This window comes from Tachypleus tridentatus, chromosome 5, assembly GCF_004210375.1.
Source record: "Tachypleus tridentatus isolate NWPU-2018 chromosome 5, ASM421037v1, whole genome shotgun sequence".
In the NCBI taxonomy this organism is placed as follows: Eukaryota; Metazoa; Arthropoda; class Merostomata; order Xiphosura; family Limulidae; genus Tachypleus; species Tachypleus tridentatus.
In genome coordinates, this window is record NC_134829.1 from 33,085,783 (window position 1) to 33,113,612 (window position 27,830).

General features: G+C 34.0%; 1 pseudogene across 1 annotated transcript; it reads right to left on the minus strand.

Annotated features, from left to right (window-relative positions):
* Window positions 1-666: 666 nt before the first annotated feature.
* On the minus strand, window positions 667-27,830 carry LOC143250321 (cyclic nucleotide-gated channel beta-3-like; annotated as a pseudogene). Its single transcript, XR_013028143.1, has 14 exons — window positions 27,630-27,830; window positions 27,107-27,197; window positions 24,718-24,855; window positions 21,503-21,732; window positions 19,584-19,654; window positions 19,200-19,322; window positions 18,359-18,500; window positions 17,935-18,094; window positions 15,609-15,702; window positions 12,635-12,718; window positions 12,309-12,424; window positions 9,234-9,380; window positions 8,983-9,112; window positions 667-2,762 (listed from the first exon to the last, which is right to left on the minus strand). The product of XR_013028143.1 is annotated as a cyclic nucleotide-gated channel beta-3-like (transcript).

Consider the following 27,830-nt stretch of genomic DNA (forward strand, 5'->3'; position numbering starts at 1 on the left):
ATAGTAGATAGGGACAGTGGGAATCTCGTTAATCCATTCATTAATGGATTTAAATGGCAATTTCATTTAAATACAAAATTATTAGCCTAATATTAATAACCTTTCAAGTTGCTCTGGGGCCTATTAGGCCCCACTTTTCGTAGGAGTGTTAATAGATATAAAATATAAATACTTTTTGTTTCAAAACTGTTAAAACTAGAGATAATTAAACATGGTAGTAGGCTAGGCTAGTTTCTATTATATCGTTTAACTAATAATTGCCACTAGCAGGTAGTAGTTCCAAAAGAAACAAACAAATTACATGTAGATTTCAGGTGGTTTAAAAAAATATTTCTATACTTTATTAGTATTTCTTGCTTCGCTACAAGAACTGTCATTACAATATTGAAATAGAATAGAAGTAATGTTTCCAGTATTTTTTTTGTAATGTCTTTAAAAGGTATCACGTTTCTGCTTTTTCTCTAGTAGCTCATTAAAATTTAATTGTAGCTCCAATATACACGCCATTTTGTCTGAATATACTTTTCCATTGAAATGATATAAATTAAAGCCAGAATTTTTTTTTCTAAACAATTAAAGTTTTTGTTTTAGTAGCTGGCTGTACATTGAAACTTATGAATAAAATAAGCATGTATGTATACATATAAGCACTCAAAAGCAGTGGTGTAAAAAGCAGTAAGTTCATCGATTAAGATACATACACTTCTCTTGTCTAGTTCAAAAAGAGTGATATTTTGTTAACAGAGTATATGAAGAGACATAACTGTCACAGTTGTACTATATTATACATAATGACTGGACTCTGTCAAAACAGTAGTTGGTTGGTTCACGTGAATCTTTCTGCATGTTCAAAGTGATCAAGTGTATCAAGACACCTTTCTTTTTCAGGTTAACATGGTCGATTTTTTTATAAAGTTATTGTAGCAAAAATAAAGAAAAAGAAAAATAGTTCCCCCAATTGCCACCAGGGCAAAACTAGACATTTAAATTGAAAATAGTAGTTACAGCATCACAATTTTATGAAGGAAGAGGTCTTATGCACCTGACCCTCCTGGGTATTTAAGAAATAAACATACCCAAATACCCACAAAGAAGCGAGCGATCACAATTTTCAATGATACTCAAATGGAAAATTCTAATAAGAATCTTAAATATTGTGCTCTATTAGTATTTACATAAAAGAAGAAAAAATGCAATTAACTTAAAATATATTTTTATTCAGGTTTATTAACCTAATTTTCTAAACGCCCATGCACTTACGTTAGATGTTGACGGAATATCTCAAGGCCGTAAACATGCGCTAATTCTTTTACACAGCTGATTGTTCTCAAGTCTCTAACTGTCACATAAACGTTTCAGTATAGAAACAGTAGGAAGCTAATTTATACAAACAGAAGATACAGAACCTGTACATTTGGTTTGTTTTGGATTTCACGCAGCCGCCCCTAATTTAGCAGTGTAAGACTAGAGGGAAAGCAGTTAGTCATCACCACCCACCGCCAACTCTTGGAATACTCTTTTACCAACGAATAGTGGGATTGATCGTAACATTATAACGTCCCCTCGGCTGAAAAGGCGAGGATGTTTCGTGTGACGGGGATTCGTCCGTGGTATAATTGGTTTGGGATGTGTTAAAGTTGTATTTAAACCACTTGTTGAAGTATGAAATTTGAAGACCTATGGAATACTTCACTGAGGCCTCACTATCAAAGTGAATATTTCTATATTTCCTTCTCTTGATTTTTTTGTCAATTATTCCTGATCTCAAACTCAGCAGCCATCCTATAGTTACATAGATTAGATGCTGACCAGCACTTTGGTAACATTACAAACATTAGTGTAAGAAAAAGATTTTATATTTTGGCTCATCAATTTTCTTTTGCTCTCTGTGTGCAGTTTGTTCCAGAATCTGCATTTTCGCGAAAAATGTCTGGCTTTTCTGTTGGATATCAGTGCACCTGAATACTAGCTGATCTTTCAAACAGAACCACTTATAAAATCACAACATTATAGGGATAAAAATATGTTTCTGGCGTTTATTTAAAGAATACGTTACATTTTTTCAGGCTTTTGTTAAAGATTTTCTTTACTTTTAGGGTGAAGTGAAAATTTGTTTTATTCTCTAAAGTTCTATTTTAAACATTTTTAATGAAACATAAAGTTTGATTTGTTTCTTGTTAAGAGCAAAGCTACAATGGACTATCTATGATCTTCCAACTAAATGTATCTAAACTCGATTTTTTAGCGTCGTAAGCCAGTAGACTTATTGTTGAGCCACTGGTGTGCAAAACGTATAGATGCAATACATACGTGGTTCAATTTGATTGCAAATAAATAAATAAATAAAATGTATAGACTCACTAGGGAGCCTGGTCTAATTAAATTTATTTTTTTCTTTGTTGTCTGCGTTAAAAATTATTCTTCCCGTAACATCATACATGCTCGCCCTTTCAGCCGTTAAGGAAAGAGTAGCCTAAGAGTTTGCGGTGGGTGGTGATGGCTGCCTTCCCTCTAGTCTTACGCTGCTAAATTAGGGACAAGTAGCTCAGATAGCCCTCGTGTAGCTTTGCGCGAAATTCAAACAAACAAACATTGCACCACACGTATTATTCACTTTTTTCCAAGATGGCTTCACTCAAGTTGCTAGCTCAAAGTTGAGGTGAGATTTTTAAACTGTTTGGACTTTCATCACCAGTATGTAATGGTGCAGATGATCTGTTTTTATTAAGAAACTGTGCACACATGGAGTTTGAAGGGACCACCTAAAAAGACACACATACATAATATAAATTATTATGAACAGATAACTAAACTGACAATAAATTAGAGTACTTAGCATATAGTAACTAGATTACAGTGAATATAAGTAGAAAAATACATCCAATAAGTAATGTGGAAGAAACACTTGAGAATATTACAAAATTAAGATTATAGGTAGTTGGAAGTATTTTTAACACAGGTTAATCAGGTACAGCCTACATAAGACCATTTACTAGCAATGGGAACCTGAGAGCATAGTGTGTCAAAAAAATAAAAAAATAATTCAAGTTGGATAATAAAGGTGGTGGTGGAACATGAAAATTCCCTCTTGTTAGGATTGTATTAAGTTTTAGAATAAGTTTTTTACAGTGTACTCTCAGTGAATGTGGGTACTTTAAAATAGATACCTCCAGACCAATCAACATAATTTTGATGAGATTAACTGAGTGAAGCAATGAGAGTTTTGAACTGATGGCCAAACAGACATCTGGAGACAAGCCACTGAATAATTCAACAGTGACTGTGTTGTGCTAATCATGATGTATTGGGATAAGTGTTCTGGTATAAAGTGCATTCTGAAAATTGATCATGAAACACACATACAGCTGTGAATCATCAGCCATTCCATTTGGATGCAGATCAGAAGATCTTAAGCTAACATATCATTCCAAGAGTCAAGGCAGAGTTTTCTGGTTAGCAGACAATGTGCTGTTTCGGCAGGATAATATTTCTTACAGTGTAGCAGAACCGGAACTTATTCTTATAAAACAATTTTGAGACAATATAGAAGGCTTAATTTGTAAAATCCTACCACAGTCTTCCTGTTGTCATTAACTCGTAAAGGTTTAGAAGCAACAATTGGAAATACATTCCTTCCCATTAGCAATTTTTCAAATAGTTTTAAAACAGTGATTATTAGGTCCCCCTCTTTGAAACCTACACATTAGATACTTGTAGCAGGATAGGATTATGTGGACATGTTATTAGTATACCGGGTTAACTTAAGTCAAAATGCAATGGACTAGTGATATCCCTCCTTTATAGGAGAGATGGGTATCTACTATAGAAAAATTATGTATGTCAAAATTGTAAGATACAAAACATGGAAAAAGGGGCATTTGTATTTTCTTTGAACTTACAATTTAACCATTGAATCTGTTTATTTGTATATAAATGAACAAACACAAGACCAAACAAAAAACTAAGATTAAAGATGCTGCATAAATTAAAAGGATCCCCAGCATTCAGGATATAAAATGTTCCCTGGGTTCTGGAAGTGATTGCCAAAGTAGCACCCACATTATGATGGGAATACACTGTCTATCAGTCTTAATCTCTGTTTTTCCAGTCTCATGTGAAGAAATCCATAAAAATCAAATAAAATCATCAAAAGTATACTATATTAGTATACTTTATCTACTGTGCTACTGTATAGTTAAACTAGTGCTTTACTACTATAATGGGGGTTGGAATGCCAACCTCAAGAGGTAAGTTTATCTTAAAAAGGCCAATGGCCCTCAAAAAACTGAAAACATATATGAGGTGGACAGAGTCACCATTGCCAATGACACTGTCCAGCATCAGGGGTAAACTTGTGGACAAAACAAGTCTAAAATGGTGCCATTGTTCAGAGTCGTTACAATGGCACAACAGTAACATGTGGACTCTTGAAACCTGAGTGTCACACAGACCACACATTGATGCATCAGTCCCAGGTAAAAGAAAATGGGGAATTAAAAAACTGTGACCAATGCATAGTCTAGTAAGGACAATTTCTTCTTTCTTATCCCTATGAAAACAAGATGGCCAAAGCCCAATAGAGTGTTTTATCTGGAAAAGCTTGTATTCATGTTGCTCACTCCAAGCCAACTGCTAACTGATGTGGAGCCGAGCCTTTAATATAGGACAATAGACCATGTATGGAACAGGTACAGAAGTGATAGCACCAGAGCAGACAGACTTAGTTGCAGTGTCAGTGAGCTTGTTCCTGCAAATATCAATGTGGCCTGGTATCCAGAAGAACTGGATAGATGTAGATGTTAAAGAAAAATGAGCCAGTTGGTTTTGAATATCAGTGAGAACAGGGTGAGAACTAACATAAACTGATTCCAGGACCAGTAAAGAGCAAAGCAAGTCAGTATAAATAGTGCAATTTGAGTACTGCTTACCTTCTAAATGATCCAGGGCAAGAGAAATGGCATACAATTCAGCAGTGAACTAAATCATGGCAAACAATGGCAGAGCCCACAGAGTCATCTGATTTCAAACCATCTGTATAAATAGGAATGAAAGGATGGTTCAAAAGATATTCAGTAAATAAAAGATGGTACTTCCAATCAGCAGTATCTGCTTTTCTCAGATGACTCAAAATAAGGTCACTTACTTTGGGAATGATAATAAGCCATGGTGGGATGGGCTGACCAGTGGATACAGCAGTGTCATCCAAGGACAGACCCAATTCCTCCAACTGCACCTGGATACGAAGGCCAAAAGGAACAATGGCAGATCATCTGATCTGAAAAAGTATGGCACACTGAGGAAAGAAAACACAATCCCTGATGGGATGCTGTGGTAAGGGTCAAAGTTTCGAAGCATACAGTAAAGATAGTTGCAAACAGTGGAGGTGTAGATGATGTTCATGAGACTCTGTATACAAACTCTGGACTAGGGAAGTGTGAAAAGCTCCATGCAGAGCCGAAGCCTCTGGTGATGAATGGAGTCCAGCATCTTCAAGGCTGAGGTTATGTCAGAGCCATAGACCAGAGACCCATAGTCCAGTTTCGATCAAGTGAGAGCATGATATATCTTCAGCACAGAACACTGATCTGCTCCCCAAGAGGTGGAAGAGAGTACAAGGAGAATGTTCAGTGCCCTTGTACACTTGACTCATAGCTGATTGATGTGTTGTATAAAGGCCAGCTTACAGTCAAAGATATGCACCAAGAACTTAGCTTCAGGGATCACAGGAAGCACAACTTCACCAACATGTAGTTCAGGATTGGGGTGAATACCCCATTAGCAGCAAAAGTACATGCAAACGAGCTTAGATAGAGAAAAGTTAAAGCTGTTTGCTGTGGTCCACTTCAGTAAATGATTGAGGGCAGTCTGTAGCTGTCTCTCAATATACCTCATGTTTAACGGCTGACACGAGATGTGGAAGTCACAGACATAAAGCGTGTTTGCAACAGTAAGAGGGAGTTGTCCAGTGATGGAATTTTCTTTATACTGAAAAGTGTAACACTAAAGACACAGCCCTGAGGGTCTCCAAGTTCCTGTAGGAAAGAGATGGAATGTGAACTTGGCATATCCTGTCCATTAAAAATCTTTTAATAAAAATGAACAAATGGCCACACAACCCATATAAGTGGAGATTTCTCAGGTCTGATTAATTATAGGTCTCGCCACAAGACAGGTAAAGAGAACAAATGGTGATGGTACGACCCAAGGAAACACAGGAGGGTAAGGCTTCCAAGGGTATGTCAAATGGCAAAGACAGGGTGGGCACATGCTGATTGACCAGCAGTGCCACCCCTCCATGTACTTGTCCATCACACAACCTACTATTCCTGTACAATGAGAATTGCCAAAAGGTGACTGTATTGACAGGTTTCGAAAATGTTTCCCACAATGAAAGACACACAGGATGGTAAGAATCAATCAGTGCTTTGATGTCATTCAGATTAGAACATAAACTGTGACAGTTCCACTGTGTCAAAGTAGCCATTTTTACTTACGTACAGGCGAAATGGGTGGAGAGCCCTTCTGTTTTCTTTATTTGAAGGAGGTCTATCAATCGCCATGGGCCCTGCCATGGGTCAATTGGGCAGCTCTCTATTGTTGGAAGAAGATTCAAGCGACTGAGGGCATAAACAAATGATTGTTCTACATCTCAGGGCTAGAGAAGAAGATGGACCCAAGGAAATGCACAAATGTGGCACCAAAGGAAGGTTTTGTTTTTTTTTATTTTGTGCAAAGCTACACGAGGGCTATCTGCACTAGCCGTCCATAATTTAACAGTGTAAGACTAGAGGGAAGGCAGGTAGTCATCACCACTCACCTCCAACTCTTGGGCTACTCTTTTACCAACGAATAGTGGGATTAATCATCACATTATAATGCCCCCACAGTTGAAAGGGCAAGCACGTTTGGTGTGACGGGGATTATAACCCATGACCATCAGATTATGAGTTGTACCTATGCTTCAAATGCTGTACCTCTTTCCCTTCCACCAACCTAGGACATAAATGAAAATAAGATGGGTGAGGGTCACTACAATTAACACAGTGAGGGTCTATTCCACACTCTTAGGCATCGTTGCCCTTGCCACCATAACGAGCACACATCAAGGAACCGTGACATGATGTCTTTGAGTGACTGAATCACTGACATTAGAAACATCTGAGAAAATTTGGAATATATGGCCACACTTTGCAATTTAGATAACATGCATTAATGTTGGCAGGTGGACGTGGTGATGTAAACATCAAAATTAGGACATTGGTTGGCATCATAATTCCATCTTTGTGAGTGGAGATATGCTTCACTGCAGAAACTCCTTGGGTGGAGAAACCAGCGAGGATCTCTGACTCGGGGATGTTCTTCAAACCCCTCTCAATAATAACTCCTTGTGATGAATTCAAAGTGGCATGGGGAGTAACTTCAATTGGTGTATCCCCCATGGCCTTTGAATGCAGGAGAAGTTCACTGTGGATTAGGAGTGGATGTTTCAACCAAAATGTCACCATAATGTAGCATTTTGACTGTCTTAAGAGAGCCAGCAAGCCCCTGTAGTCCATTCTGAATAAAAAAGGGAGACATTTGCCTTAAAGATTTGTCTGAAAGATAATGTAGTATCAGAAAATGAAGTACAGGTGTTGAAGAGGTTGAAGATTGCTGCTCAGAATCTTCAAGACATGGTCGTTTACCTATGTCATTTTTCACCATTTTATTTTAACTTTTATTGCAAGATCCATAATAAAGAAAGAATATTTCGGTGTCTACTGACCCCACTCATCATAGAGCCCTAAGAGAGGACACACAACAATGCCAAACAAGGACATTGCAGCAACACCAGGGTTTTGTGAGCACTATACCCAAACACAATGTCCAAAACAATCATTGAGAGTGTCCAACACTGGTACTTAGTAGACCAACCACCTGACCCTGGGAGGGCAACCCCAAGACTGCCCATCTACAGGAATTCAAGGTCAAAGTGGTGTGTTAGGATTGAGCCCCTCAACCACCAGGATCCTCTCCTCCCCGTCATGGGTTACCACGCACGGCAAACATGTGATTGAAGATTTAGATCCCAGAGGAGGTAAATTGAAAGAACAGATCCTTCTCTGGGAGGTCCCTTCACCACATACAGGAATCCATACTAAGGGGAGGTTTCAATTATATCTTTATTGATGTAATTTTTAAATGTAGTATTAAAAACGGAGTTTTTGAAATATTTTTTCAATAAACAGTACAATGTGTAATATATAAAAACATTACAAGTATATCAGTAAATGTTTTGAAAAGTTCAATATCTGTACATTGAATAACTTTGATGAAGTGAGTTACATATAACTATATAGCACAATCCAACTCTCTTCCTGTGGAGTACTTTCCAGAAAACTCCTATTTTTTAGAAAATGTTAATTTTTTTCTAAATTTCTTTCACTAACATATGAATACTATGATTAGTAATTAGTAGTACAAACAGTCAAAGGTAGAGCTGTGTTTCTGCTGGTTATCATAACTGTTCTATTTACAGCACAGCAATCTGAATGTGTAAATCATATAACTAGACTTATCAAATTGTTGGATATACTCTTACAAAGAATCTAATTTATAAACTATATATTATGAACAGAAACACAAGTACATGTTGTTTGCCTCAACCTCTGCATACACCAGTTTGGTTTAATCGATTCTACTGATAAGACATGTCTTTGTAGGAGTTCCTTTTTGTTTGTATTTCATAATTTTAATTAAATTATGAACATTCCGAAAATATAATTCCAGAGCTTAGAAGTGCTAAACTATTAATTATATGTATACAAGCCATTGGAAATGACATAAAATACCCCCATGTATGAAATTTACACAATATCATGAACAATAATTATAATATTGATCATGTCTACTGAAAATGGTTATTACAGCATTAATTCCCATATAAAAAAATTATAATATTAAGATAAAATGTGTAACTTGATAGAGCAGTCAGTATCATACTTCTAGAACAGTCTTGAGGAGACGAGGTTTAGAGGTACAAGAGGACTCCCTGACTGTAGTCTTAGCAAAAAAATTCTTCTGGCTGCTACTGGCTGACATCTCTCGATTTTCATTTTGTTTAATTAAGCTTCTGCAAAAGTAATTTAGAAATCACATACTTTATATCAGACTACTATAGAATACTTATTAGTTACAAACATTAATATATGTACTTATGATATATATGTATAAATGCATAAATTATTCCTTACTCGGCTTTCTTCTGCAATATAGCTTGAGCAGCTGGATAGCTTTCCAAGGCATCCCAAAGATCAGCTTTTCCCAAAACGAATAAGTTGGAAAAACCCTTAGAGCAAACATCTGCTGTCCTTCTCTCACATCCTGGAATTCCTAGAAGGCTATATCACAGCATACGTTTTGTAATATTTCAAAATACTACTACTAATAAAACTACTATGAAACAAGTATGCTCCTTGTAAAAATCTACACTAGCTTGGACAAAAAAAAAAAACTTTTATGTTCATTAATTCAGTTAGTTCACACAAAATAACTTGGAAATGTTTATAAATTTATGTTAGTTCAAAACAATTCATTACTATTTGTATAAATATATCAAATAATTTAAGTCCTTCTTTGTAAATCTACATTCACAGATAAGAACAATTTATTATTTATATAATCATCATATAAAGACTTTCAGAAATTAATGTGCACTGCACACTATGACAGCTCAAAACCTTTGAAACAGTGACTTCTTTTCCAGAAGTGTTTCAAGATCTGAATAAAAATGCTTCATCTTTCAAATCACATTTAAAGGCATTTTAGCCTCTCAAAGAGCCACCATGTTAAGCACATGGTATAAGTACATTTCTTTGTTACATACTTGTCTAAAGCAAACTACTATTGTTTATAAAGTTATTTTAGCTTAAAACAATTCAAATGCACACATATTTATTAGAAATATTTGCATACTTTGTCAACTTACACTACATCAGAACATCCTAATCTATTTATTTTGAATTAAATTAAAATATATAACTTGTAAATGGATCTCCAGTCATTTAAATAATTTATTTATACCTCTTGAATAATCTTTGTGCAACCACATACAAAACTATAACAATTAGTAAACTACCATCTCCATGTATAATTTCTGTTGAAATGCTATTCATAAACATAAAAAAGTTGTGAAACTCATGTTCAACTGATTTTCATTTATGTCTTGTAACATTTTGGGCAATTAGTCCTTTATTAGGCCTTATGGAAAGCTATCAAACATTACATAACAAACAAACAACAACAATAACTTGTGATTAAGATATCAATCAGTATCAAAGATAAATGCTGATTTTAACAGCTGTTAAAATCATAATGTAAAATATAATGAAAGATTAAACACTTTAAACTCATCAATTATATCACAGTACTGATAAAAAATAATTTTATTGTCACATTGCACTTTATGGAAATGACCCTTATGACAGAATTACCAGATAAAAGAATAATTTAAGTTAAACATCAATAATGGATCTCTAAGTCAACCAGATCATGAATGGTATTTTCCCCCAGAAAGCATATGTCTCTTTCACATTTTATGAAGTATGCACTGCCATATGAGAAATTTGATAGTGTTTGTCACCTGAAAAATTGAAAAGAATGATTTTAAATTTCAGTAGATAGAGAAATTTTGCTAAACTTTGCCAGAGGGCATGGTATTATTGTAATATGATATGTGTATTGACTGTTGTGAAACTAGTAATTACAGGAAACTGTAAAAACAACCAGAAGAGTTTCCATTAATATAGCACATATCTTGGAGGACATGTGTCAGATCATCAGATTCAGAGTTTACTGGCAATGTGCTACCTATGCAGCATATGTGGGTGTGTGATCATAATGTGATAACAGTTACAGAAAGCATGTCACAGAATATGCTTATTGAAGAAAAAAAAAACAGGAGGCTGCAGGATGTAGAAGAAAATAACTATATTGGCTTTGTATTTTGATGATTAAGAATGAAACAGATGATGGTGAAGAAAAATGTTGTGGATTATCAAAGGATAAGAATAACAGAGGGTTACAGAATGTAAATAAGGTAAAGGTATAGTCTTTGAGTTGCAATGTCAAACACTGAAACACGTGAGTATGATAAAAAAAGATAGAGTTGTAGAATGTAGAGGACAGAAAAAAAGAGGAGGAGGAAACAAGCTTTGAATTGTGGTGCAAACCAATGAAACTAGTGATGATGATTATTGTGAGAGAAGAAGAAGAACAAGAGACTCCAAAAGAATGCAGGATGATTTTCTACTGAAGTTGTTTTCATTGTGAACTTGTCAGGAGCCAAAGCTAGCTGGAGATGAGTGGTTACAGAAATGATCATGACTGGCAAGACAAAGATGACCAGAGCAATGACAGAGATTAACCTTCGAGAAATAGAAAATCACTATGACCACTATATGTATGGGGAAAAAAAACAATACACAGAGGAAAACAAATACCTCAGATCAAGCCCTACAGATCAATATACTTTATTATAACTTTACTAGATTTCTGAATCTCATGTGAACCCTATTTTGTTGCTAAAAATTATACAATTGATCCAATTGAATGCAATGTTATCATTGACTACACCTATATTAATGGAAGAATCATTATTCTTAGCTATTATTAGACACTTCTCATTGCTTATTGTTACCATTTAATCTTTCTCACTTTTATTTTTACCTTAACTAATTAGTTATACATATTATTATATTCATGCTTAGGCTTAACATATTCCTTCAATAGTTTTCAACTTATTTCAAAGTTTTAATATACTTACTTCTACATACCTACTTAATTCATAAAGTTTTATTTTTCATTTTATTTAGTTCGAGATACTTAGTTTTATGGTGGGCTTGGTTTATATTACTACAAATCAGGGTTTGATCCTGGTGGTAGACACAGCACACATATAGTACAATGTGTAAAATTTTACTTAACAACGAGTCAATGTTCATAGCTCTTACATCATTAGTTGCTTTTCAGTGAAGTATAATATGTTAATGAGTTGACTTCATGTTTACACATTACATTTTGTTTATTACAAAACATTTATTTTCTGTACCTCTGTCACAACACCTGATAAAGGATGTTGTTTGAAATGTTGCAAATGATAAAGTAAGTTATGCTCTGGCTTAACTAAATTCTTAATTGTGCGAAGTGCATAAAGAACTCAAACTTTTTTACATAAATTTTAACAAATTTTTGAAAATATAAATCAGTTTACTTAAATATAACAGGTAATCTATATTAAACTCATTTCTTTTTTGTTCACAGACTCTTGCCTGATTTCACCAAAAACACTGCCTTCTGATAACATAGCTAGGACATCTCCTTTCTCTCCTTCCATCACCTGAACTAATCCCTTGTTTACAATGTACATTTCTCTTCCCAATTCTCCCTGAACAAGAAAAAACAAACAAAAATACTTTTTTTAAACAAAATCTGTTCCCTGTTACAAACATCTGGCCATTTCCTTCAAGACACACTAGTGTCAAAGATCTTTAAAGCTTAGGGATTCTGAAAATCTGTAAAAGATGCATTATTCTTACACTAGAAAAAGGCATTAAACAATTACAGTTGTAACTTGTTTATGTTTTCCTTAACATACCTTTTTACAGATGTAGTCTCCAGGAAGAAATAAAATTGGTTGTAACTTCAACACCAGATCTCTCAGAAGAGCCACATCACAATCCTGTAAGTAAAGTCATTACTAAATAAAACTAAAGATAAAACTAAAGAAGTAAACAGCAGTCCAGAACATCTGTCTAGCTTTCTACCATTAGCTTTAATAAATTTCAAGAACAAGCAGGCCCGGCATGGCCAGGTGGGTTAAGGTATTTGACTCATAATCTGAGGGTCACGGGTTCGAATCCTGGTTGCACCAAACATGCTCACCCTTTCAACCGTAGAGGCATTATAATGTTATGGTCAATCCCACTATTTGTTGGTAAAAGAGTAGCCCAAGAGATGGCAGTGGGTGGTGTTGACTAGCTGCCTTCCCTCTAGTCTTACACTGCTAAATTAGGGACAGCTAGTGCAGATAGCCCTCGAGTAGCTTTGTGTGAAATTCAAAACAAACAAACAAACAATCAAGAACAACTGCGTTTTCCATCACTGGCTTTCCACAAGATTTTTTTTTGAGGATCAATGAAACAATATATAATTGTCTTTAACATGTGAATAAGTTATTAAATATGTCATAGAAATAAATGAATTCATTGTTATAATAAACTATGATTTCTATAAAACCAAAACATTTCTATACACATTTAGATAAACCTCATATTTTTGTTGTTTTTTTTATTCCTTTTTATTTATTTACAAAAATTAATGCAAGGAATAATGTGACAGTCTCAAATTTCATTAAATATGTTATTTCTTAAAATAATTATACCATAATGAGAAAACATTTGTGCAGAACCAACAGATTTGATAAACTTCAGTAAACTTAATATGGTGGTCTTATATCTATAAAACATTTATCTGATACAAAAAAACTGAAAAAATGCAAGATTGCTTTGCAGTGATAACACAAAATGCACATAAATAAAAAAATGATATATATATATATGTATACCATTTTTATAAAACAATAAAAACAGTACTTTTACAAGTACATGAACTTGAATAATGAAGTCTGAGCAACATAATGGTTAAAGAAATAGATGTAACGTCAAAAAGTATATTGTTAATTTGAGGCATCATGGGAAATGTTTAGAGATATTTCCTTGCAGTTTCACGCATCCTATCAGCATCACTGATCATTTCATAGGAGATAAAGATTGTATCATACTGAAAAAGTTATTAAAATTATTCACTTATTTCAGCTTGTGGCTTTAGATATGTTAGCCCATACTTGTTGAAATCATAGATAATTTGAACAGTTTATGTGTTCATATGCATAAGTTCATATCAGTCTATACACAATCCATCATAGTTTTTTACTCAGAAAATAATACTTCCTTTATCATTCCAGTTTCATTCTTGTACTTCATATGATTACATAAGGTAGATTGCAAAAAAGTAGGAAAAGTAAATCTTTTATTTGTAATATTCATAGTAATTAAATATAATTAGTATGCTATATAATGAAAGTTTTATTTTTCTTCATTCTTATTTTCAAAATAGTAATTTTGACTTCATTATAGCTTGAATTTCAGTCACAAGCATATGAAGTCATATTTCCATCATGAATAATTCAGACTTAGGTTAATGTACATTAATAAAATAAGCACATACTCATAAAACTATCATAACCACTCTTCTCCACACATACACCTACAAAATTATGATAATGTGAACAAACGTGTTTATTAAAGGCTTTATTAGGTTTAAATAGTTTGTGTACATAAAGGGCTTGTAATAACACATCTTACATGTTGTTATGGAATTCTTTGTGTAAGTAATAAAATGTCAGTACTGGAGTGATCTTTTGATATATTAACCTTCAGCATCTAGATATGTCCACTTACTAACTGGAAACTCAGTCAAGAATATTATCATAAAGTAATGCCAAACCCAGAGGCACTGGAACTGGGGATGCTCTAGCACCCAGACTTTTACATATTTAACTTATAAAGAAACTCTAAATTATATTGTTATATTAATTTTCTGTGAGATATGCCCCAAGATTCCCTTAGATTGACTTGAATTTGTAGCACAGGAGCCGCTTTTAGCAGCTCCTTATATTTTAAATCTCTCTTAATAAAATCTGCATGTCTACCTCAGCACCCCCACTTTGCAGCTCCTTATATTTTAAATCTCTCTTAATAAAATCTGCATGTCTACCTCAGCACCCCACTTTGCAGCTCCTTATATTTTAAATCTCTCTTAATAAAATCTGCATGTCTACCTCAGCACCCCACTTTGCAGCTCCTTCTTACACTACTGGCTAAATATCTTACTGAACCATAATGTTAAATGGAATAATGAGACTGAACATAAAATGGAATGAAACCACTGAACACAAACACAGTGCATACTTGTTTTGTGATATGATGGACTTGATTTTAATGTACTTCTCCCTAAAGATCTCGTTCCACACTGTTAAATCCTATGCTCTTTAGCATGCAAGGAACATTGCATTTACCCAGAGCATTTAATATTACCCATGCAACTAGTCACTCTTATTCTAACATAATAGGTAAAACTGTAGCTTCTAGATATCACCTGAAATACCACTGAAAAGAAAAGCTGTTAAAATCCTTGCACTATGTGCAGTATTATACCAGGATATTCTATTGGGCATGACAGGTTTTATCTACTCGGGAATAACAATGGAACAAAGGTACCAGGAACAAAATCAATTTAAAAGGATTCTAAACCATACTTTATGGATCTTGCACATAACAAATAAATTCAGAATAATTACTATAATATTATAAGAAGATATAAATAGAAATTGTATTCACATGACACAGTCTTCTTTATTGGAAGAAAGTATATATGGAAAGTAAATATGTAAGAGAATGTGTTTTTAATATATTACTGTAAAAATGATAAACTTTTAAAAGAAAAGGAAATGTTAGCTAATTCTGTTAGTGTGTTTTAAACGTATAAGGACAAAAACAAATAATAGTTACCTTAAAAAGTTGAACTTTAATTAAGGTTATTGGACATTGAGAGCCATATCTGTCTTCATCTTCTTGGGCAAAGAGTCCAAAATTTTACTTTCATCTGAAATGGAGAGCATCATCCTAAATGTATGCATTAACTCAGTTTAACAAAAGGCATATTTCATATTCTGTTATCAAACAAACAATAAAACTAGAATGCTTTTTTTATTTGAACAATGAGAGTTGAGGATATTGTTCAACAAGATTTCAATATAATACATTTAAATGGAAAAATATTGTTTATGATAATATCAAAGGGTTACCATCTATAAATCAACTGAAAAACATAGGAAACTTACATTATTGTTTTTATTTTCTTTTTAATAGATTTTTCACCATAATTTGTATGTTATTATGGGACACAGAAGGCATTTTCTACTTTTTACTTCAGATATTGAGAGTGAATATTAAAAGTAACCAAGTTTCAAGAAATATTTGTGTAAAAATATTTTGGAGCTCAGAGATTCAGAACATCAGCAGCAGCTGTTAAAGTATGATGGTAACTAATGAAAATTATACATTTAATTTAATCTTATTATATTTGCTCTATTTAAAAAAAAATCATTGAATAAAAACTGTCTGACTGGAAATTAGCTACCCTGGATACTGAAATGATAGACAAATTAACTTTCATGATTCAATGGGCAGTGGTGCATAGACAGTCTTAGTGTATGGAGCACCATGTTTGGTTAATTACAATAACAAAACAAGACTCTAATCTACTAAATAAGTAATAAATCACACATGTTGGTTAGTCTTAGTGAATGAAAAGCAGCAGTTAATCTGACAAGATAGAAAAATAAAAGGTCTATAATGTTCTGAAATGTTTGGAGCCACATGTACACTGAAAGAAGAAGAATATTCCAGTAAGTATGAGTCAAGACCTTGTACTTATTATGCCTTTGTACACTCCACTCATTGCTTGCTAATATCAAATGAATGATTTAGTGAAGTCTTCACACTGGTTGACAGAGCAGCTCTTGGGTCACACCTGTCTGCCAGAAAGATGACAAAACTTTACCATTTAGAGGGAGTAAAAACCATAACTAAATTCCCAAAACAAAAATGGGCAAAGACCATTATCCTTGAAGAGTGTACAGAAGCCAGAAGATTTGGAATTAGTTCATATTACTTCCCTTATCAAGAGATGTGAAAAGATGGTCCTAATAATTAATTATAAATCTATTAGTTTTATATAAGTAATGAGAAAAGTTTTTGAAAGGCTGATAGATATGCTTTACAAAATCATTTAACAAGGTTTAGGATTTTGTTTGAGAGTCAATATGGTTTTCATTAGGGGAAAATTTTATCCTACTAATATTTTGGCATCCAATAGAGAGGTTTACTGCTTAGTTAGATGGTGGTATGGGTGTGAATTTGGTGTATCTGGATATTTGATATGATGCTATATAAAAGGCCTGTTAAAAACATAACATCTGCAGGGTTGGGAGTACGTTGGCTTATTGGACAGAATTGTGACTATATGGAAGAAAGTAGTGTTGTTATTAATGCAGTTCAATTAAACTGGATTAATGTCATATGTGCTCTTTTTTGGTTTACTTCAATGCCACAGATGAAAGAATACTGAATAAATTACTTAAATCTGATTATAGATTTGGATGTTGCTGTTGTAAGGAAGATTTATAAAGGATTTGAATTACATGGTGGATTAGATAAATAAATGGCAAATGGCTTTTACTTATGATAAATGCATGTAAAATATCATAATTTTATTTATAAGTATAATTTTGATGCAAATACCCTAAACAGTGTTACAGAAAAAAGGGATATTGTTATTCTAGTTGATCACTTTCTTAAAACAGTTAAAAAGTATTTAACTGAGGTGTTTAAGATTGTTAAAGGGCTTGATTGTGTAGATATATCCTTTTTTTCTCATACTAAATGCAAGAATGACAGAACTAGAGAACATAAATATAAATTTTGGTATGGTAGGAGTTATTTTCAGACAGTTTCTTTTCTCAGGATGACTGGCTTTTAGTGGAATAAGTTTCCTTCAGGTGTGATGGATGCAATGAATTTAAAGAGAGTTTAAAGGAAGGGTTGATGAATATTTGAATGAGAAAGGTTGGCTTTTGTCCTGAAATTTTATGTTATATTATGTTAAACAGCAACAATAACCTTTACAAGAGCGTTATCATTCTTTATTAGTTTATGATTCTGAGAGCATTAAGTTAAAATCCGAGCAGAGAAAGAATTCAACAACTAATTAGTCAATTACACAAAAACAATATGTAATGATCAAATCTGTTTTAAACTTAACCGTCAAACATACGTAGTGTTTTCTGTTGCTCCTATGTGTGGTTTAGCCATAATCTAACCCTATACTGAAGGTTCTCAGGCACGTTTAGATTTTGCATATACTGTATCAACTGATCCATCACTTACTGATAATGAGTGGTATTTTGGGTAGCTGTGGCAACAATATCATGAATCTAAAACCATAAAAGAGCAAAAAAAAACATTTTAAAGATTTATACATACCGACAGAGCATCTTACAGCAAAATAAAGAATAATATGTGATCATGTTTAATTTAATGTTCCAATAATTCACTTTTGTCAAGAAACATACCTAATGATATGCATTTCTTGGTTTATTAAATAACTAAATAGTATACAGTTTTTATGTAATTGGTAAAAAGAACTTTAACTAAACTATAATATAAAGCTATTACAAACCTAATTTCAAGAACTTTACCTGACCAATTAAGAAAGCAAATATAAAAACACAGGTAAGCCAACTGAACGTCATGAAGATGTATTCATATTCATTCTTAGGTTTGGGGTTTTTTCCAACTGATGTTGCTGTTTTAGTAGCAAAATACAAACAATGAACATATCTGGAAACAAGTAATATTTATTCCTTCAAAAAGTAGAAATCTTGATGACAAAAACACCAGAAATTATGTTTTCTTAAAATTTTTACTTAGATATTGTAAATTCACTAGTTAACAATTCAGGTATAAAAGAAAATGGAACAAAATAAAGTAAGTGCTAGCATTTTAAATAGTGAATAGAAAATCATAACCTCATTCTGAATATCAAACATATCTCTTAAGAAAAGTGCCATTGAAAGTGTTGAAGTGTTATAATATGCTAACATCCCATCAGTAATAAATATTGTTTTAATTATTGTTACTCAGACATAGTTTTAATGTCCAGAACAAAACACGTTATACATACATTCTATGTGCTATAAAGTTTTCTCTGACAAGCCCTTCTCATAAATCCACAACTATTTAAGCATTGAAACATAAATGCTTTGATTATGATCAAAACATTCATGTTTTATGACTAGCTTTTTTGTTTTTATAATTGTTTCATAAACCTGAGAAAAATATTGTTTCTTGATGCATTATAAGAAATATTATGAGATTCTCCTTTACGACTTTATGTTTTATTTTGGTGTTCTGACTATTACACAAATAAACATCAAATGTTGGAAAATGGGGAGCATCTAAAAAGTTCTTTAATGTACAAACCCGTTAGCAACATTACATTCAGGTCTTTAACTCTTCCAATTGTTCTTCACTACTTACGCATTTCCTACACCTTGAAACACCCAGTCATCGGAACCAATCCCCTCCCACACAGACATGGCATAATAAGCACAAGCATTCAAATGTATAAGATACAACATGTAGATTAATGTTCGTAAGATCCTGAAATAGAGAAGAACACAGATTGTAGTAACAACTTAGGCTTGAACAGGAATGAATTCAATCAGCATTTTAGACATAAAAAGTAAGAATATAATGCATTTATAAGTATGAATTACACAGATTCTGAATTGAACATTGAAAACTGTCTCACAAAAGGTTTTAATGGTACAATAATAATAAATTTACCTTTGGTTCATAAAAACATTACAAAGTACCATAAAATAAAACTTTTACACACCTGATCAGTCAAAATGATTATACTTTTATCTGATGATATAAGGAGACTTAGCCACAGCATCTATTCTATTGAAAAACTCCCAGAAAATCTGCACCTGTTAACATAATAACATCACTCTGTACGTTTATTTTTTTTCATACTTACTGCCAACAAGTCACAGACACCTACTGTACAACAATCTTAAGCTCAATAACATTAACACAGTGCATATTTATACCATTAAAGGTGAATTTTCAACAAATTTAATAATTGCCTTAGAAACTGTACTTTGGTTAGGTATAATTCCTATGGTTACCATATTTTTAAACACTTTAGTTTTTGAGTAAAAAATGAAACAAAATATGCGGGTCCTCGAACTCAAGTTCCTCTCGGTCGTTCGGCTGTTTCCGTGACGTTTTACAACTATGACGTAATAGTTGCCAAACACGCTTCGTTGCGCGCGGACCATATTGTTCCTTTCAGTGCTGGTGTTTGATGTAAATCTATCGGTGCTTTCTTCGGATTACATACTTTATGAGACTATTTTTTGTCTCTATATCGCTACTTTATGTTTGTTTTATGATAACATGGTTTACTGCGTTGCTTATGTTAGTAAAAATGGTTCGGCATTAGGCAAAAGCTTCTTTTTGTTTCTGTGAAAGGAGAAGGAACCAGCAAGGTGGCGACAGTGGGTGCAGATGGTCAATAGGAAGAACTGGACTCCTTCACACTATGCAAAGCTTTGTCAAGATCACTTTTAACGCTCATGTTCTGTGTCGGATCCCACTGTTTTGGATTCCGTGGGTTTCAAGCCAGGCAGGTTGAGACTGAAAAAAACCATCGGCAGTAGACAGGATCGTCCCCACCATCTTTTCTCGTGTAGAGCTGAGGACTGATCTCAACCTGCATCGTACAGGTTCCACCCCTCTGAAACCATCCCTTGCCATCACGAAAAAAACAAACTTAAAGGTATGTGTACAGTATAAAGCGATAAACAATAACTAGTATAATATAATAATTTAAAAAGTACAAGTTTTCGAATAATGTAACTAGACATACACATTTCACATTCATGAGCGTGTTTTGCATTTGTGGCACCTGAAAGTCAGTGAAACCTTGATTTCCTAGTCTAGACAATGGACAAATCTATCCCAAATAGAGTATATTCCAAGTTTAAAAGCATTCTGTAGATGTTTTTGTATCACTTTTACATATGGAAAAGTTTGAAGAATACCATTTTTCAAATTTAACATTTCAAGATAAATTGAAATAAGACTGTGTCTTGAACATGTTGAAGTAATCAAGTACATGTTACGTATTTAAAAAAAAATTGTAGACTTGTAAACAATCAAATATAAACTTAACATATTTCCATAACTCATCATAATAAAATTAATCTTAATCACAGTACTTTGACATTGTCATATTAAATGTTAATCTCATAAACCTCATAAAGCATATTGTTTTAATATATAATCTTATTTCTTCAGTACCACTCAGTGTTCCGCTACTCTCGCTCGCGGAACTGTCCTAATCACTAGAACTTGTTAGATCTCTGTCAAAAATAATTGTTCTAGGTTCGAATTGATATGGCGTTACTCGACTCTGTTCAGAACACAAAGTCAAAACAGACTCCGCTTCTGTTTCTCCGTGTGCACTGGCCATGTTTATTTTCATTCAACACGCTGGCGTTGGCGGTTTGTTTGGCAACTATTACGTCACAGTACTTTTCCTAGTGGCAAACGTAAAAACTAAAACGTTCAGATTGCCGCTCGGAAAGGGCTCTTTCTGCACCAAGTTCTATTTATTAGCACACCTGTTTTATAAAAAAATGTGAACCTGCAAAATTAATCAGTATGATTAGTTCTTTTGACTGCAAAGTTTTTTTTTCTGTAAAATTCACCTTTAAGAAATATAAGTCAGTCTTTAATTGACAATTAGCAAGCATTACATAAGTTATTACCATTTGACAAAATTCAACATCCTTGCTATTAGATTTAATATCCTCAACTTGAACAGAACGTGACTCACATTTTATTCTCCTGTCTTTTTTTAGTACTCTGTCCGTATTAAATAGCCTGTAACACTGTATCTCAAAGAAATATCTGTCACCATAATTATCTATTTTTAACCATTTTCTAGTCATTCCCATTACATCAAAATTATCTGTTGTAACTAATGCTTCAAAGTATTCTGTTTCATTCATTATATATGCTAGTATTAAGATAATAACAATTTAGCCTACCCTTCAAACTACTTTTGACTTTTTTCTGCACTGTACGTTTATAAATATTTTATTTTTCTGTGTTTAGTCTATTTTTCAGATGTTATGTTCGCCAATCGTCAATTAAAGCCTTTTATTATACTTCTCAATAATATAAAATATATTGTTTTGTTGTAGGGCCTAGGATTCTTCTGCAGTAGGTATCTGTGACTTGTTGCCAATAAATTCAAAGATAAATAAACAGTACGCACTCCACTTGTTTTCAAAATAATATATACAGGGTGGTCCGTAAGTCCCTACCCATCCATATGTTATTATGTCATATTCAATTACGCATGTAATACAAATTTATTTCTTTTTTTCAGAGAAATATGGCCGATGTAAGCCCATTTACACTTGAAGAGTATATTGTGACAAGTACGTCAAATAATATTATGCAGCGATAATGAGGAACAGCACACAGATACACTGGATATATAAGATATATGGATGGGTGGGGACTTACAGGCCATCCTGTATATTTCAAACTAGTTTAACATAAGTACAAATCCTTTATACTACGGAGATCACAAAGTTATCATAAACACTATACGGTTCTTTTCTTCTCGTCAAACGTCCATAGGCCTATGCAATTACTTTAGAATTTCAGTTGACATGCTAAGCTCTGTATATCTATTTTCATTGCACAAGTATTCTGAGTATAATTTATTTAGAAATATGTTGCAAGTTACTGCAGTCATATACATTCTTCCAGTAACCATTTGATCTTTTTTTTCTTCAAAATATCTCTTTCCCTTTTGAGACGGCCCGGCATAGCCAAGCGTGTTAAGGTGTGCAACTCGTAATCCGAGGGTCGCGTTTTCGAATCCCGGTCGCAGCAAACATGCTCGCCCTTTCAGCCGTGGGGGCGTTATAATGTTAAGATCAATCCTACTACTCGTTGGTAAAAGAGTAGCCCAAGAGTTGGCGGTGGGTGGTAATAACTAGCTGCCTTCTCAGTTGTCTTACACTGATAAATTAGGGACGACTGGCGCAGATAGCTCTCGAGTAGCTTTGCGCGAAATTCAAAACAAACAAACAAACCATTACACAGAGCTCATCACATTCGGCTTTCAAAATATACGAAAAGGTGTCTGTATGTTCGTTGTTATCAAAGGACAAGAACAATGTTTTGGCAGGAGAAAGAGAAATAACATTCTACATATTTCCATAATAATATTCTACGTATTTCCACCAAGTTTTATTAAAATCGATAAATTGTAACTGAATTATAAAGCAAAAATAGTGTGAAAGATTGGCCTCCGTGTTAAGAGGTAGGGATTTGTTTCGTGGCCTTGACTCTGAAGAACTTAATCATTCCCAGCTTGTGTCACATTCTAAGTGTATACAAAGTTTCATCGAAATGCATTCTGTCGTTATCGAGAAAACTTCCCGACAAACATACACACACACACTTACAAACAGGGTTGAAAATAGTGGCGAAAGGTAATAAACTCATCAACTCACAGAGAAACATACGCGTTTAATAAAAGCCGATATTTCATTGTGTTGAATTAAAACCAAATGCAGTCCATTAAACACCTACCCAATGGTGCATTCGATACGAAATTAGAGCATTTCCAAATAGGCTATGAGAGTATTAAAAATAGCATTTATTAGTCGCTAAATTTATTTGGCTTAGTTTTTACTGCTAAAAATTATTTGTATTTGCTAATTATATGTTTCAATACTCCACTCTCAAGTGTATGGAAATTACGTTCAAAAATTGTTTATTGTGTATTTAAAAAATGTTTTAATGCAATTTCCGGACAACATGTACATGACTGTTAAGTTAACGAAACGAATCATCAGATGGCGCCCTCTACCTTTTTTTTTTTAAGTTATATTTTGTTTTCATGACAACGATTATTCTGGAATGGTTGGAGATGTAATCCCAGATCTAGTTGGTTACACAAATAGCTAGAAAGTTTAATTGAATTAGCAGATTTCTTGTCAGTTGTAGAAAATTTTCTGTGGTTTTCTTTCACTTTTCTATGACATTGAAGTTTCATTTCTAAACAAAACTATTATTTCCAAATCATAACAAACAAAGGCAAGAAAGGTAAAAACCAACAACAAAAAACTTAAGTTTATAACCTAGAAACTGCTTTTAGTACACGATTCAACAAGTTAACAAGTTAATCTATATCTCTCCCCCCGCCTTTACTTTCCAGGCAAAATTCCAAACTGTCTTGCCGCACTTTCGACAAAGTGTTGTTTCACGCTCTCTTAAAATTCTGCCATTTAATAGCACTTTAACTTGTAATTTTCCAACGAGGTATAACGAAAACTTCAGACTACAAGGTACGACACCACAGAAAATGGTCGTCAAAGAAGGCCGTTGCTACTTGATGGAGGGTAGTAAAATACGGCTCTTGTCTTTATAAAATATTTGGCCTAACGTATCGCCAAGTATAATGGATTAGACAATTGTCACCAGATAAAATAATAATGACTGTGATTCAATTTGCCCCTAAAGAAGATTGGTCCACCTTTCGAAAGCGCTCGAGTTGTAGGGTTTTATATCATTTGTATCAAAGATTTTGAACATACGTGTTCTTCTAACATCATGAATGTGATTATGTTAAAACTGATAACTGGCATAGTTATTAAATACCTCCCCCCCCCATGGCATAGCATCATGTCTGCGGACTAATACTACTAAAAACCGGGTTTCGATACCAATGGTTGGTATAGCAAAGACAACAATTTTATGTAACTTTTTGCTTAGTAAGAAATAACAGCATAGTTAAATAGCATGGTTTGAGTGCGCGATAACAAGGGGATGGAGCAATTGTCCCTTACTTTTTCTTCAATTCCCCGATTATTTAAAATCTTTGAGATTGATCCAATTAATTATTGGAAGCTTTAAGGTACGGCTTAGTGAAGAAACTATGAAGTCGCTTTAAACTTACCTGGTCGGATACAGTGGATACGGTTGCATACCTGAGAAAAACGACAGTTCTCGAACGAACAATGTTCTTGCTTCGTAAACCTCTTGAAGCCATCTTTGTTTAGTTGTTCATCCTTAATGTGGTACGACTTGTGTTCCTCTGTATTAATAAAGGGAAAAAATAAATAGCATAAACGTATGCATTTAACAAAACACGTGAAGCCTTTTTTTATATATGTATTTTAATCAGTAGTCTTATTTGCTTTTCGGCCCAGCATAACCAGGTGATTAAGACACACGACTCGTAATCTGAAGGTCGCGGGTCCGAATCCCCGTCGCACCAAACATGCTCCCTCTTTCAGCCATGGGGACGTTATAATGTAACGGTCAATCCTACTATTTGTTGGTAAAAAGAGTAGCTCAAGAGTTGGCGGTGGGTAGTGATAACTAGCACTGCTAAATTAAGTATGGCTAGAGCAGATAGCCCTCATGTAGCTTTACGCGAAATTTAACAAACAAAAAATTTACTTGTCAGAGGAAGTAAGTATTCGAGACCATAGGCTATTTCCAACCCCACCCCTGTAAAGCTCTGAAGCTATCTATGGTTTGTTTCTGAATTTCGTGCGGAGCTACTCGAGGGCTATCTGTACAGTCGCCCCTAATTAAGAAGCGATAGACTATAGAAGAGGTAGCTAATCGTTGCCACTCACCGCTAACTCTTGGGCTACTTTTTTACCAACGAATAGTGGGATTTACTATATATTATAACGCCCCCACGGCTGAAAGGACGAGCATGTTCGGTGGCGGGGATTCGAGCCAGGAATCCGTGTGATACAACGAAATGTATTCCCCTCACTTTAAGGTATGGGTACGTTATAATTATAAGCCTGAGTGTGGTAGGGTGCATCTGATTGGCTGCCTTTCATATGGTCAGTAATTCACAAAAGAGACGGTGGTAAATAGCTTTCGTAGCTTTGCTGTAAATTGCAAAAATTGCAAATATAAACTCATGGTAAAAAGTTGGAGACTACAGAAAAGATAATGTCCAGTGCTATAAATACATTCTTGACGTGATGATGTAGGTTCACTGGTTAGAATAGCGAAGAAATATTTGAGAATGCCGCTAAAGAAAATCACTTGAAAATGCTGTTGAAACAATTATTACTTGGCTTGCAATTATTTCTTAATACAGCAATCCTCTTCTTTGTTTGTAAAAATTATCTTAAAACAGAATATATTACAAATGTATGTTAATTCATTATTAAAGTTCTTTCGTGTGATTTTGGTAGTGCGCCAAGTGCAAATATCTAAATGTACATTCTTAACCAAATGCACAACTTATCCAACAAAGACAATCGGAATTTTTAGACACGAGAAGTTGAATTTTTGTTTGAATGGTTTATAAGAAGTGGTGAACTAATTACCACGTGTTTTAACTATCGCTAGTTTTATCTAGTGTGTATTTATATATGTAAAAACGACTCGTTTGGGTTGAGAAAATTTTTTACGTAGAGGAGCAAACAACGTTTTGACCTTCTTCGGTCATCGTGAGGTTCTACAAGTGGGTTTTATCGACATCACTGACTCGTGTGTATTTGTTCAAAACTGATTTTCATCTGTTATACGAGTCAAGACGTGAAACCAATCCAAATTATCAGTTCAGTAAGTGACAAGCAGTAAATTTATGGACTTCCAAATTGATAACATCCCCGTCGCGCCAAACATGCTCGTCCTTTCAGCCGTGGGGGCGTTATAATGTTACGGTCAATCCCACTATTCGTTGGTAAAAGAGTAGCCCAAGAGTTGGCGGTGGGTGGTGATGACTAGCTGCCTTCCCTCTAGTCTTACACTGCTGAATTAGGGACGGCTAGCACAGACAGCCCTCGAGTATCTTTGTGCGAAATTAAAAAAAAAACAACAAAAACAAACAAACCAAATTGATAATTCCGTTAGAAGAATAAAATGTTTTAACCAGTGTGTAGCTTGTCTTTTCCAAATCTTAACTTTTGCGTCACGTCATAGTGTCTTCAAATTTCAGAATATCTTGTCTTTATCTTATTGACCTCCCAGATGATCTTGTAAAGTCCAATAAGATCACATCTTAACCTTCTTTTCTCAATAAAAAGTAAGAGACTTAATCTATCCATGTGAGGATAACCCTTCTAATTCTAAATTATCCTAGTAGTATTGTTCTGAACCCTTTCCAACGTCCAATAAACCCATATCCTTTCTTAAATAAAGAGACAGTATTTCAAGTGAGTGACTTTTATATACTAATGAGTCTTTTCTTAGATTAAGAGACAGCATTTCGAGTGAGGCCTAACTAGTGATACGTACATATTATTAAATACCTCTTTTGATTTGTAACTTCCTTTGATTTGTAAATAATAAATTTATATTAGCTTTAATACCAGCAACAGAGCATTGCTTTGATAGCTTAATTACAGAGACATCACTGGGCAATGGCACACGGGACCTGTGTCCCGAATCTCCAGTTGGTGTCTTAAAAATTAAAATAGAAAAACCATGAGTAATATCGTACTGAAACGCTGAAAATGCCCGTATCTAAGGACCCGAGCACCGAATATTTTAATTACGTAGCGACGCCTCTCCTTAAATAACTTATCCATCACTATACCAAGATATGTTTCTTCAGTCATACCTTTGAACACGACGTATGGTCGAAATGCATTACCTAGGATTTGTTATAATTTAAGATCATTTGTCAACTATTTATCCAATTAACCAATCCATCCAAGTCTCAAAATCCTCAATATAGTTAGAAATACCAAAAGTATTTTTCATGTCCTCAGTAATCTTCATTAATTTACTAGTTGTCTTCTATCAACATCATTAATATAAATGAGAAAAAAAGGCAAAGCTTAAGTACCGACTCTTGACATACTCCACTTGTACCATCTGGACTCATCTGACCATTGAAACATGACTAGAAACATATGGACTAAAATGATCCTGGAAACACTCAACTAGTAATAGCTGGACTAAACTGGCCATTGAAACATTCCACTGGTAACATCTGGACTCAATTGACCATTGAAACACTCCAATAGTAATAGCTGGACTCAGACGATCCATGAAATACTCCATTAGTAACAACTGGACAGAATTGGCCAT